This window comes from Octopus bimaculoides, chromosome 28 (assembly GCF_046866305.1).
Source record: "Octopus bimaculoides isolate indiv1 chromosome 28, ASM4686630v1, whole genome shotgun sequence".
In the NCBI taxonomy this organism is placed as follows: Eukaryota; Metazoa; Mollusca; class Cephalopoda; order Octopoda; family Octopodidae; genus Octopus; species Octopus bimaculoides.
The window spans coordinates 22,486,897-22,499,396 of NC_142955.1; the positions used below are offsets into that span (position 1 = coordinate 22,486,897).

At 41.0% G+C, this 12,500-nt stretch overlaps 1 protein-coding gene and 1 long non-coding RNA gene across 4 annotated transcripts in view; one reads left to right on the forward strand and one right to left on the reverse strand.

The window, feature by feature from the left end:
- LOC106875786 (uncharacterized) overlaps nucleotides 1-12,500 on the forward strand; it is a 165,713-nt gene that overhangs the window by 113,353 nt on the left and 39,860 nt on the right. Inside the window, exon 1 of one of the 3 annotated variants that reach the window (XR_016238717.1) lies at nucleotides 4,851-4,988. The exons of the other annotated variants lie outside the window; for them this stretch is intronic. The gene's annotated coding sequence lies outside the window, so the exon portion shown is untranslated. Of the gene's footprint in view, nucleotides 1-4,850; nucleotides 4,989-12,500 lie in introns of those variants that run through there. 3 annotated transcript variants of the gene reach the window in all.
- LOC149130738 (uncharacterized) overlaps nucleotides 1-12,500 on the reverse strand; it is a 43,378-nt gene that overhangs the window by 28,374 nt on the left and 2,504 nt on the right. The window lies entirely within an intron of this gene.

The window sequence follows — 12,500 nt, forward strand, 5'->3', positions numbered from 1 at the left end:
TAAACTATAGGAAGGTAAACAAACACACACACATACTCCATGTGTGTGTGTACACCACGGGATTCCTTTCAGTTTTCGTCTACCGAATACTCTCACAAAGCTTTGGTCGAGCCTGGACTATCGTAGAAGAGGTCGCTCACATACACCACCAGACAGTAGGGTGTGATTTGAGAGCGATCTAGCTGCTATTTCTAACAGGACTAGCGACCAAAATTGTATTATGTCCGTTGTGACTTGGTCTCTGTTCGACATACCTCTGATATCTAACACTGGTGGTTGATATGGGTGAGAGACTACATAGAGCAAACTGCGGCCCGTGACACTATTTTCGTTTTTTAGCAGTGCGGCCCGCTTCTCGAAAAGGGTTGCCCATGTCTGACATAGAGGGAGGGTCTACTTCCCTGCTGTTGATGTACATGATGATAATGGTATCAAACGAGTAACGTTTGTTTATTTATGCAGTGGGGAAACTAGTAGTTATTTTTACACTGCGACACCTCACTCTACTTTCTCTTCCACTTTTAGCTCCACTCTGTTCCCGCCTCAACCCCGTTCTCAACCATTCCACTCTCACTCCATATCAGCCTTCACTCATCGATTTTCAGTCTGCAACACTCTCTTTTTCTCTCTCTCTCTCTCCCTCTCTCTTTCCTTCCCTGTTCCACCTCCTTCTTACTCTGTCTCTTTCCCTCGTCTCTCTCCCTTCCCCCTACTCACTTTCGCCTTCTCTCTCCCCCTCTTTCTCTTACGCCCATACATATATATATATATACATACACAGTTAACTCCCTTCACATTCTAATTCCACACGAAATCGGAATTTTGTCGTTCATTCATTCTACCGAGGGGCCGCTGAGAGACGAGAGAGAAGGGACCAATAGACTAAAAATACCAGTTACACGATCTGTATACACTGAATAACAAAAAGGAAATGAAAACAGAAACATCCGGTGTCCCTACACAAGTGTATCCCTCCTAAGTTTGTTTCCTCATAACTTTCAGAAAAATGGATATTTTGTAATGAAATTTCCTATAAATACCTTTCAGATAGCATAGATTACTATTAAACTATTAATTTAATGTGCAAATGCTCCCAAAAGAAATTGCTCCGCTCGCACACAGGTGCTCCAGTATGGCCGCAGTAAAATGGCTGGAACAAGTAACAGAGTATATATATTGTCAGTGTATCATATATCCGGAAAAGAAGCACATTCTAAACCATAGAGCAATAATGTATTTCTATGCAGTTAAGCATATGTCCATGAGGCTAAGCCCTTGGTCACTCTATGACCGGACATATACTTAACTATCTTCGAAACTTCTAGATAGAATAGAGACAGCTGATGAAGGGATATTCCAAGGGGCTTTCCGTTTTCCTATGTGTTCGTTCCGTTGTCTGTAGTTTATTGTTCTAACGTCCTGTACCCTGATATGCATGTATATACACATGTAGATGTAAGTATGTACATATATGTGTGTATACATGTATATATATTCTTTGTATTATATATATATATATATATATATACATTATACGTATTTATTTTCTCCTTATTAATAAATAACTCGGACAAAATAAATTGGTTAATAGATACCAGGGTAGCAAAGATCACAAAATAACTGGTGTAACTCATGTTTATGAGGTAGAAACTCCTTGATATTTTGGGTATTTGAGTATATATAAATTTAAGGAATGGAGTAAAACGCATATGTTAACTGCATACTATGCAGTTAACATATGCGTTTTACTCCATTCACTAAATTTATATATATATATATATTATTTTATTTAAAAGAGTTCCAACTCTGTTTTTTATGTTTTATTTATACTCTTGTAAAATTAATGTGGGATATAGAATATGGAATATATGATATATAATATAAAAATGGATGGTACAATGAAATGAAGTATTGAATGTCTTATTGAATATATGAAATATTGAGTGTTCAATATAAAGAATTAAATATATAAAGGCTATATATATATATTCACACACACACACACACACACAATGAAACTTGAAATTGTGATGTGTGAGCGCCCAGCCCCTCTTTGTTTTTTGGGTTTTTTTTAATATCTTAAATTCCGATATAATTGCCATGTACACCAGTAATTCTCAACCATTTTTTCCCTTATGTACCCCCTTGGTTACTGTTTTATTCTGGTTGACCCCTATAGCTATTCGAGGTTTAAAAACTAGTTTTATAGATAATTCCTTAAATAATTCCTATTTTGTTTATCACACATTCACTTATGCCGGCTGAACTATGTAAAACTAGTTGTCTCTTGTAATAAATATATCTTGAACAAAGCTTTTTTTCATGAACCCATAAAATATAGCTCTTGAACTATTTTATTTGTGTGGACTCCTAAAAATCTTATATGGACCCCGGTTTAGAACCACTGGTCTACAGTCGTCTGAAAGGTAATTTCTAGAAAATCTCGTTTAAAAAAAAGAAAATATCCATTTTTCTCAAAGTGGAGAAACACTTGTATAAGTGTGCTTCACTGTAGGTATGCTAATTTCGTGTTATTCAGTTACCTCCCTTTAAGGTTCTGACTTGAATTGCTCCACCAGGGGGGGGGCGATAAAGTCGCATACCAGTTATATACTGAGGATGATTTCAACGGTTATTTTTGCCCCCTTTACCTCCTACCTGGTTTATTCTTGTGCTTTTTTGCTCGAAATCCTTAATATTATATGGAAGGTTAATCATCATCCTACAAGTCTATGAACGAAATGGTTCTAAATCATTTTTTTCTTTTTACATAGGCGTAGCTATGTGATAAGAAGTTCGCTTTCCAACCACATGGTTCTGGGTTCAGGCCCACTGCATGGCACCTCGGGCAAGTGACTCCTACTATAAGCTCTTCGCTGACAAAACCTTGTAATTGGATCTGGTAGAGGGAAACTGAAAGAAGCCCGTCGTGTGTGTGATTGTCCCCTACCACCGCTTGACAACCGATGCTGGTGTGTTAGCGGTTCGGCAAACGAAACCGATAGAATAAGTACCGGGCTGAACAAAAATAAGTACTGGGTTGTTCATTCCACCGAAATCTCTTGAAGGCGGTGCCCCAGCATGACCGCTGTCTTATAACTGTAACAAGTGAAACGGTAAAGATAGGTGCCGTAGTAGTTCCGTGGTACGAAGCTTGCTTCCCAACCACATGGTTTGGAGTTCAGTCCCACTGCGTGACAACAATGGCCAGTTTGTCTTCTGTTATAGCTCCTCGCCGGCTAAATCCTTGTGAGTGGATTTGGTAAACGGAAACTGAAAGAAGCCTGCGTATGCATGCGTGTATGCCATGTACGTCTTTATGTCTTTCTCCGGTGTTGATTTACTTTACGCCCCCGCAACGTAGCGTTCCGGCGGAAGAGCCCTATAGAATAAGTTCTGTGGAGTGGTGGGGGTTGATCTGTTTGACTCGGTCCTGAAAGACGGTTTCCCAGCATGACAGCAATTCAATGTCTGAAACTTGAAAATTAAACGATAGTGTAGCTTGGATTACATTATCTAATGGGTTTCCCACCCCACTGCTTGTGTTAAACAGTCCTGCTTTAACAGACTTGTGATCAAAAATGTCCATCCAAGAACAGTTATTCTGTTATTGACATAATGCACCTGGGAGTACATCATCTAATGTGTATTTTCCTCTTGGTGATGCTATTTAAACCCCTCCCGTCATGTCAGACCAGTATCGTCTGTGGCCATTTTAGCTTTTTATTCAGGCAACCGTGTATCTAGCTCTACTTTCCTACTTTATACAATGTCCTTTCTTGTTAACTCCAAATCAGCGTTGATCCACTAGAGCTATAATCAGAGGCGTTCCATCTGTGACCATCCCGTCTTTTATTTTAAAATAGTGTATTTAGGGTTAGATTATCTAATGCGTCTGAAGGCGGCGGGCTGGCAGAAACGTTAGCACGCCGGGCGAAATGCTTAGCCGTGTTGCGCCTGTTGTTCCGTTCTGAGTTCAAATTCCGTCGTGGTCGACTTTGCCTTTAATCATTTCGGGGACGATGAATTAAGTACCAGTGAAATACTAGGGTCGATGTAATCGACCAGTACCCCCCCCCCCCCCAAAAAAATTGTTTTTTTAAATAAGAAATTTCAGGCGTTGTGCCTATAATAGAAAAGATTATCTAATGCGTCTGTTTTTGTTGTTGTTTTTTGTTAGTCTAGATTTAGGAGGATGAAGTGTTTGGCAACTCTAACTTTCTTTTATTCAGGCACAATTTATCTGGGACTACATTATCTCATGTGTCTTTCCTTCGTTGTTGTTGTTGTTTAACCCCGAGTCAGTCCAGGTCTAACAAACCAGTGATCAAATTTAAAACTGTGACAATATATCTAGGACTATTTTATTAATTGTGCCCTTTATGTTTTGTCCGAAGTCAGTTATTACCCAGCACACAAATCAAAGGCACTTCAGCCGTGACCATCCCGTTTGATATTCAGGTATGGCTTTTCTATAACTACATTATCTAATGTATCCTTCCTCGTTTAACCCCAAGCACAGTCCTGTAGTCTTGGACTAGTTATGTAGTGAAAGATGTTCCAGCCGTGACCATCTCATCTTTTATTCAGACAATGTATCTAGGCCTTCATGTGTCTACGTTTACATTATTTAATATGTCTTTCCTTTCTCTTTGCTCTTTAGACCCCAGGGACAGCTCTGGTCGAGTAGACCTACAATCAGCAGTGTCCGACCATGACTACCCCATCCCCTGAAACATAGTGAATCTTAGGCCGTATTATTCTGTGTCCTGCATTACTTTAACACAATGACAGCGAAATTTGAATGTATTTGGCTGTTATTTCGAGCATGCCGGACGACCGCTTACTGGTAGGCTCGTGTTGAAGTTATGACGTTGCTATTGACGACTGCAACGGCAATGATCGTTGCTATTGACGACCATAACGACTCGAGTTGTTGTTTAGCCCAGGTCAGCCCCGATACAACTGTGATCAAAGCTGTTCCAACCGTGAGCATCCCTACTTTTTTTAAATTTCAATTTAAAATTTTTTCCAGGCGTGGGATACATTACACGATGTGACCTTCCATTTTAAAACCGGTCGGGTGTGATTTGAGGTAGATTTAGCTACTCTTTCTAACTGATCGAGTAAACCACAGAAAAGCTGCTTAATCTGGTTCACGTATATATGGTTTTTGATTTAGGCACAAGGCCAACGATATTGAGGGCCCCGAAAGGATGTAAGGCAAAGCTAACCCCGGCGGGATTTGAACTTGAAACATAAAAAAAACTCGGAGCAAATACAACAGTTTTGTTTTTTCTTTTTATATATATTCTGATGTCCTAATGTTTGACTTTGTGTACAAACACACACACACACATAGAAAAAATTGTATGATTTGAAGAAGGTTTGGCTATTATTTCTAACATTCTTAAGGTGGTCTTCTTCCTTGGCTCATACGTATTAATTCATGTATAAAACGGTAAGTGTATGGTTTGAAGGAAATTTGGCTGCTATTTTTAACAGACTGACCGGCCACATAGACGCTCCGTCATTTTTGTTTTACTGCTGTTTTAACTTCAGATAAAACTCTTTCAAGTTCTTTGGCAAACAACGGCGTTCCAGCTATGACCATCCTCTGCTTCTGCATTCGCTTTGTCTTTTTCTTTTTCTCTCTATTTTTAGGACAATAGAGTAAATTTGAGGAAGATTTGGCTGCTATTTCTACCAGTCATCGATTCCATGTAGTGGTCTCGTTGCGTATCAGACAGAGTTCGGTATGAAGTTGGTTCTAGGTTTGGCTGCTATTTATACCGGTTACTTTCCAAAGACGCTGTATGGCCGATTCGGTTAAGACGTTCGCTTCTCAATCACGAAATCCAGTGTTCGATCCTAAAAGTCTCTCTGCGTGGCTTTTATTTTTTTATTTTAATTTTTTTTTTTTTTTATTTTGTCTACTTATACTGTAGTCCATGTCTTTGAGAGGTGAAGTTGGGTATGCGAAAATTGAGTGGAAGGAAGTCTATCGGATATATTTTACCTGCGATTCAAAGGTCCAACTTTGTCACACTCACACCTACTTTCACCACCCGAAAATTCCTTTAACTCTTTAGCATTCAGATGACTCTATCAAAAATAATGCCTATTTATTTATTCACATTGTTTTGAAGTAACCATACATTATTTCATAGCTCCAATATTTTGATGAATATAGTTGTTTATTTTGTAGAATTACGTGGTAGGATCGGTGTGATGGGCAGGGTCTGATTGGTTTTGTGCTTAAAACTGGTAGAATATTTGGGCCGTTTAAATGCTAAAGGGTTTTTAGTACGCGAGTGTGTAGAACTGCTAAGTCACTCACATACATACAAAGCCGATAAACTTGGTAACTCAATAGAGCCATCATAGCAACTGAAAATTTCGTGGCCAGAAGTTCTGATCGAAATCTTTGTTTTCGTAGCCTATTAACGGATATCCTTCCGAACAACTTCGCAGTTGATTTTTTAAAAAAATATTATAAAATTACAACACCTGTGCAGGTGTGAGTGTGGGATGAGTTTACTTTTCCAACCTCATAGTTCCTTGTTCAGTCCCACTGTGTGGTGGTGGGACATTGGGCGAATGTCTTTTGCTATAGGCCTGAGCTGACCAAATCTTTGTAAATGGAATTTGGTGGACGTAAATAGAAAGAAGCCCATCGTGTATCTTTTTTTTTTTTGTTTCTCTGTCATTGACTGCGGTCATCGCCTTGAAGGGCTTTTAGACGAATGAATGGACCCTAGTACTTTTTTGCTTTGTTTTTGTTTGTTTGTTTTTTCGGTTTATTTGCTTTTTCTTTTTAAGCCTGGAACTTATTCTATCGCTCACTTTTGCCGAACCGCTAACTTACGGAGACGTAAACAAACCAGCACCGGTTGTCAAGCCAAACACATAGACACGCGCATAGATATATATATACGCGCTGATCCACTTCCGAAACAGTAGATGTGGTTTGAGAATGATTTTTAGCTGCTATTTCTAACATTTGGTGCGCCTCTCATAGAGAAGGCTCGCTTGTTTGAGTCGATGAAGGTTGATGCTGTAATCAACTTTACTTCACTCCACCTTCCATTGTCAACACCACTCCACTCCAGTTGTTTACTCATCCGTTCTCGACCTGCTGCACACTTCAGCAACAGTTCTGTTCGCTACCTGCCTCTCTCTCTCTCTCTCTCTCTCTCTCTCTCTCTCTTTCTCTCTCTCTCTCCCTCTCTCTCTCTCTCACACACAGGCGCGCGCGCACTCATACATACACACAAGGACGCACACTCAAGCATGTTATGCGCGCGCACGCACTCACATTCACACACGCGCGCGATGACTCTTGCACCTCTCTCTTTCCGCTCTCCTCTCACTTTTCCCCCTCTCCATCTCTTTTCCTTTCACCCTCTCTCTCTCTCTCTCTCTCTTACCCTCTCTTTCCGTGTCGTCTGTCGGACTTTTGCTGTAGAATTCTCTTATTTTATTTTTTTTGCTACTACTTCTACAGATAACGACTGTTACTACTACTACCATCACTTATTCCTTCACGCTGTCCGACCCTTTTCTCCCGCACTCTCTTTCCTTCTCGCTCTCTCTTTCTATCTTCTCTAAAAGTACAATCCCCCTCCCTTCTTAAACACACTTCCCCATCTACGGATGACCTACTTAGTCTGTCTCTGACAAACAGCTTTATCCCCTGGCCCCCCTGACCTCCGCTGTCGCCCACACTTTCTTATAATGCATATCCTGCCCCTCCCTCACGTCACCGCTCCCTGCCGTGTCCACACGGACCCTCAGTAATCTCTCTCTCTCTCTCTCTCTCTCTCGTCATCTCCTCCCTCACCTCTTTCCAAACACTCACCCCTTCCTTCTAACTCTCTCTCTTCCCACAGCCTTCCATCTACCTCCCACTCTACTTTCTATATATCTGCCTCCCCCTCTCGCTCTCTCTCCCTCTCTGTCTTTTCTCCCCCTTCCATCACTCCTCTTCTCTTTCTTTCTCTACCTCTCCACTACTCTCAACTCCACCTCACTGCTTTATATACTCACCCCCTCTTCCTTCAATCCTGTGTACATCAGGTGGAGGCCATCATACCCTAAACACTACCCTAAACAACTGTGTGTTGGCGTGTACATTAGTTTCTTCCTTACATACAACTCTACTATAGTGCATCATGTGGCTACTTTCTGTTTCTGCATGCGCGCGCGTTTGTATGTGCTGACACACATGTGTCATATGTAATATATAGGCGCAGGCGTGGCTGTGTGGTAAAAAACTTGCTTCCCAACCGGATGGTTCCTGGTTCAGTCCCACTGCGTAGCACCTTGGGCAAGTATCTGACCAAAGATTTAGATGGTTCCTAGTTCAGTCCCACTGCGTAGCACCTTGGGCAAGTATCTGTCCAAAGACTTCATAGTCGATTTGGTAGACGGAAACTGAAAGAAGCACATTGTGTGTATGTAGGCGCAGGAGTGGCTGTGCGGTAAGTAGCTTGCTTACCAGCCACATGGTTCCAGGTTCAGTCCCACTGCGTGGCATCTTGAGCAAGTATTTTCTACTATAGACTCAGGCTGACCTTGTGAGTGGATTTAGTAGGCAAAAGCTCAAAGAAGCCCGTTGCGTGTGTATATATATATATATATATATATATATATATATATATATTTATATATATAATGTGTGTATGTCTGTGTTTGTCCCCCCAGCAGCGCTTGACAATCAATGCTGGTGTGTTTGTGTCCCCCGTAACTTACCAGTTCAGCAAAAGAGAACGATAGAATAAGTCCTGGGGTTGATTTGTTCGATTAAAGGCAGTGCTTCAGCATGGCCACAGTCAAATGACTAAAACAAATAAAAGAATAAATATAGTGTGTGTCTTTCTGTCTGATTGTCCCCCGCCACCACTGGTGTTGTGTTTATATCCTAGTAACTTAGTGGTTCAGCAAAAGAGACCAATAGAAAAAGTACCAGGCTTAGCAAAAAGTAAGTAGTAGCGTTGCTTAATTCTTCAGCACAGCGCTCCAGCATGGCTGCAGTCTAATAACAGAAACAAGTAAAAGATAAAAGATATGTGGATGGGTGTGAAAGAGTGTGTGTGTGCTCCTGTTGAGGCTTGTTAATAAAAGTATTTGACAAGGGTCCTGCTAAGTTTTGGAAGAAGTAGAGCTTAACTGTTATGCACCATTTTTCTGCTGTGTTTTGTAGTGTCCCATTTACTATTTATATCGCGGTAGCCATCTTGTTTGACTCTTGTCAAAAAAATAACTGTTGAAATCTTATGCATGTTATATATTTGTGTGTGTGTGTGTGTGTGTGTGTGTGTGTGTGTGCCAGCCTGGAAAACAGATATTTGATAATGATGCACACCATATGTGTGTATGCATGTATAGGTATGTGAGTAGGTATATACACACATATATATAATTGTGTGCATATGTAATGTGCATGCATGTGTGTGTGTGTGTGTGTGTGTATGAATGCATTAAGTTCAACTCGCAGCTATGAATTTTTTGGTCCTGCTGTACAGTACTTTGAATGCATTGTGGTAATTCGTGAACGTGCATGGCTCAGCGGTTAGAGCGTTGGGCTCACAATCATCAAATTGTGAGTTCAATTGCCGGGCCAGGCTGTGTGTTGTGTTCTTGAGCAAGACTCTTTATTTCATGTTGCTCCAGTTCACTCAGCTGTAGGAATGAGTTGTGACGTCCCTGGTGCCAAGCTGTATCAACTTTGGCCTTTCCCTTGGATAACACCATTAGCATGGAGAGGGAAGGCTGGTATGCATGGACACTTGCTGGTTTTCCATAAACAACCTTACCTGGACTTGTGCCTGGGAGGGGAACTTTCTAGGTACAATCCCATGGTCATATATGTGTGAGGGTGCATGCTTAGTGGTTACAGCACTGGGCTTACAATTATGAGGTTGTAAGTTTGATTCCTGGACCAGGCAGTGTGTTGTGTTCTTGAGCAAGACACTTTATTTCACGTTGCTCCAGTACACGGCCTTTGCCTTTCCCTTGGATAACAGTAATGGACCGGTGAGGGGAAACTGTTGGTTTTTCCACAAGCAATCTTGCCCAGACTTGTGCCTTGGAGGGGAACTTTCTAGTTACAACTCCATGGTCATTCATGACTGTAGGGGGTCTTTACTCTTTAAAGCTTTAACTCTTTAGTATCTAAACCAGCCTTATGAGAAGATTTGGTAGACAGAAACTGAAAGAAGCCTGTCAAATATATATTTGTATTTGTGTGTCTTTGTCCCCACCACCACTGCTCAACAACCAGTTTTTGGTGTGTTTATGTTCTTCTAACTTAGCGGTTAGACATAAGAGACTGATTGAATAAGTGCTGGGCTTTAAAAATAAGTACTAGGGTTGATCCATTTGATTAAAAATTGAAGGTGGTGCCCCAGCATGGCCACAGTCAAATGACTGAAACAAATAAATATATTTGGAACACTCTTGCCATATAGGTGTGGTTGTGTGGTAAGATGCTTGTTTCCCAACCTCATGGTTTGGGGTTCAGCTCCATGGTAGCACCTTTGGTGAGAGACCCTAGCCTGACCAAAGCATTGTGAGTGGATCTGGTCAATGGAAACTAAAAGGAGCCCATCATATATGTATATAGCTGTGTGTGTATCTTGGTGTTTGTCTTGTTCCCCCACCACTGTGTGACAACAGGTGTTGGTTTATTTACATCCAGTAAGTTAACAGCTTGGTCAAAGAGACCAAACAAATTAGTACCAGGCTTAAAACGAAACTAAGTACGAGGCTCTATTTGGCCACAGATGAGTGGTAGAAACAAGTAAAATGTAAAAGCACCAGCGTTTTTAATGTCCCCTTTTTCCATGCTTGCATGAATTAGATAGAATTCGTTGAGGCAGGTTTTGCTACGGCCAGAGCTGGATGCTCTCCCTCTCACCAACCCTCACCTGTTTCCATTTGTTCATGGCCCAGGCATGTTACTTGTTTCCAATCTTCAGTGAAAATACATTTGTATGACAGTAATACTCATTTACAGCCATTGCCTGATGTTAAGCGGAGGGGACACACACACACATATATATATATATATCATCATCATCATCATCGTTTAACGTCCGCTTTCCATGTTAGCATGGGTTGGACGATTTGGCTACACCAGGCTCCAATCTGATTTGGCAGAGTTTCTACAGCTGGATGCCTTTCCTAACGCCAACCACTCAGAGAGTGTAGTGGGTGCTTTTACATGTCACCCGCACAAAGGCCAATCAGGCAGTACTGGCAACGACCACGCTCGAAGTGGTGTATTTTATGTGCCATATATATATATATATATATATATATATATATAAACGCGCGTCCACAATTAATCAAGGTCAGGTGGATTCGTTATTTTTTCCTTTTTTACTTTTGTAGTTTGCAAGTATTATTGTTTTGTTTTTTTGGGTGGGGGGGGTTGTATTTTAGTGGAGGAATAGTAGTAGTTTTTGGCTGCTGTTTCTAGTTTTCGGTGTGTAGTGAAGCAATGCTTGCTGAAGCCTAAATTTTAAATTGTGTTTATACATTTTCCGATAATGGCTTTTAAAACACCGAACTACATGCTAAAATTACTAATTATCAATTAATTAGTAATTTTTACCCTATATCTGTATAAGTATATATATATATATATATATATATATATATATATATATAATATATATGTATATATGACCGGTTTCTTTCAGTTCCTGTCTGTAATATGAGGAACAAAGTACAATTCACCTACCTCTCAGTGTTGACTGTCCAACTGGGTTAAATCCGATATGTGCCCAAACCCGTCTGACCTATCACTGGAACCTATGGCTAATTCCCTTTCTAGCTCACACATCTACATGCGTCCATCCATGGCCGCTGCCTGGGGCTAAAGAGGCCCATGCTGGTCCTACTTCCACCCACTTGACCTCACTCACTCTTCCTCTTCCAGTAGGGCCCTTCAGCCATTGACGCCACTGACCCTTTCCTTCCATTTCACCTCATCCTCACACTGTCTACTTACATAGGTTTGGCCGACCCAGGGCGATAGTAGAAGACACTTGGCCAAGGTGCTGTGGTGTGGAATTGAACCTAGAATCATTTGGCCAGTTGTTGGTTGTTGTCATTATAAAAATACTAGACTGTTATTGTAATTGTCGGTTAGTCCCCCCCTCTCTCTCTCTCTCTCTCACACACACACTCCTTCTCTTTATCCACCACCCACACCCAGATATACTTTCATCAGGCAGACACCTAACCAAAGGCATTCCCTCTGTGAACTCCCTACCTTAATTACAGTAAATGGCCTCCAGTGCCAGTCCCTTGTCATCTCAGTGAGGCGCTTCATCCACATCTCTTTAAAAGAGCAAGTTTCCATCATAGAACTTGGGGCCGTCTGAAATGGGTTGGTATCAAGACTTAAAGACAGTAAGGAATTTAATGAGTTGGGGATTTGACTGTTGGCTGCATAGAAGCTCCATCACTGAATAAGATGGTCCCTATTT